Below are 2,500 nucleotides of genomic sequence, written 5' to 3'. Positions count from 1 at the left end.
TCGTTCAAATAGTTTTTCATAATTCTGATCATCGTTTACATTCAGATCTTCCCGGGCAGTTCCATCCTGTTCGTAATACTAGGCATACAGTTAATTCTAATGGTCAGGTCACCATCATGAGGCTCAATACTACAAAAGTACTCTAGAAGTTTCATTTCAGGTGTAAACAAGTTGTGGAATGATCTTTCTAATCGGGTAGTTGAATTGGTAGAACTTCAAAAGTTCAAACGTACAGCAAATTATTTCAAGTTGAACAGGCTGACATAAGTCTTTTTATAGTTTAAAGAAGAAATATCTGTTTTAATGTTGTTACTGTACTTAAAATATTGTATCTTAATTGGACACTATTTCTCATTTCGTTTATTTATTACCTTATTTCCTTTCCTCAGTGGGCTAATTTTCCTGTTGGAGCCCTCGGGATTATAGCATCTTGCTTTTGCAACTATAAAAGTAATAATGATAATAATAATAATAATAATAATAATAATAATAATAATAATAATAATAATGATAATAATAATAATAATAATAATAATAATTATAATAATAATAATAATAACAATAATAATAATTAGTTAAAAATAATAATAATAATAATAATAATAATAATGATAATAATAATAATAATAAAAATAATAATAATAGTAATAATAATAATATTATATATATATATATATATATATATATATATATATATATATATATATATGTGTGTATATATGTATATATATACATACATACATATATATATATATATATATATATATATATATATGCATATATATATATATATATATATATATTATATATATATATATATATATATATTAACTATGAATGTATATATATACATATATATATATATATATATATATATATATATATATATATTTATATTGTATATATATATATATATATATATATATATATATATATATATATATATATATATATATATATACATATATATATATATATATATATATATATATAATATATATATATATATATATATAATATATATATATATATATATATATATGAGTGTGTATGTGTATGACAAACACGCTGCAGGTTACCAGATAATTTTCAAGAATTAAAAGATTAATTTCATTTGACTTTTAACCCGACTAGATATCATCTCTTAGAGAGAGAGAGAGAGAGAGAGAGAGAGAGAGAGAGAGAGAGAGAGAGAGAGAGAGAGAGATAGAGAATTATGATTAAGTAGTTTCAATAATCTAATAAACATTGCCCCATCTTTCTACCTGATTATAATTAGAATAAACAGTGAATGATAAGAGTAAATAAATAGTTCTTTTGTTGATTAATATGATAAAAAAAGAATTATGAACTAATTTTTTATAATGAGTATTCTTCATAAAATGTAGACCAATTCAAGGTAACAGTATAACATATATTCCATTTTTTTTTTTTTTTTTTTTGGCTATTTTGCAGACAACGGAATCTTATTCCAATTTATCAACGAAAACACTGCTGATCTCCTGTAACAGTAAAATCCCGTATAATGGAAGATATCCATTTTCGATTTTCGATAATTAAATCTCACCAACATTGCATCCGTGTTGATGTTTGTTAGAATTACCCCATAAGACATCATGTCGGTTTGTTGTGATTAAATTCAGGTGTATAGAAGGATTGTATCGCTGGATATCTGGCTTTAGGATTGATTTCCACATTACATGGTGCAAGAAATTAAAACAATTATGGGATTTGTTCATTCGATTCGAACAGAAGTGTAATACACGTGTATTTCATATACTATAAATCTATTGTCTTTTATCAACTCTCGCTCTTCGCACTGATAATTGAAAACCCTATTTAAGCTTGCCATTGCATGTTTCATATTGTTGGAGATTTGGTGCTATGGTTACCCTTAATCGTCTGTATATAAGCTTGTTATCTTGTTTGAATAAAGCAGTTATGTTCAAGCCGTCTTTTCGTTCAAACCCTAATCAGTCCGCCACAGAAACATTTGATTGACATGCCATCTTTGTTTTTGCCAGAAAATAGGAGATTTAGTGGAAATTATCTTTCGTTTGAGTGGGAATGAGTATATTTGAGTGACAGTAATACCTTTGGATATTATATATACGTTTTTCTATTGTCCTAAATCTTTTTCTTACCCAGATGTTTCTTTATATGATCAGGAATCTAAAAATCGAAGAAAAATTAAGTCATAATTAATATCCTTATAGGCTGGTAATATATCTGGGTCCCTTAATAGCTCTAGAGATGAATAGACTACCACTGCCAATGGCACCCGGAATATTTTGCATAAGACAGTGCGATAGGTAAGAATTATTTTAAAAAACAGAATGCTATAAGCCTTAGCACTCCAACAAGGAAAAATAGCTCAGTAAGGTAAGGAAACAAGGAAACATGGAAAAGTGTGACCAAGTGTAACACCAAACAAGAGAACTTTAACCCAAGAAAAGCTGCTTACCATAGCTAATGGGTTTTTTCAAGCCTTATCAAGAGG

This window comes from Palaemon carinicauda, chromosome 10 (assembly GCF_036898095.1).
Source record: "Palaemon carinicauda isolate YSFRI2023 chromosome 10, ASM3689809v2, whole genome shotgun sequence".
NCBI lineage: Eukaryota > Metazoa > Arthropoda > Malacostraca > Decapoda > Palaemonidae > Palaemon > Palaemon carinicauda.
This window is presented reverse-complemented; position numbering follows the sequence as displayed.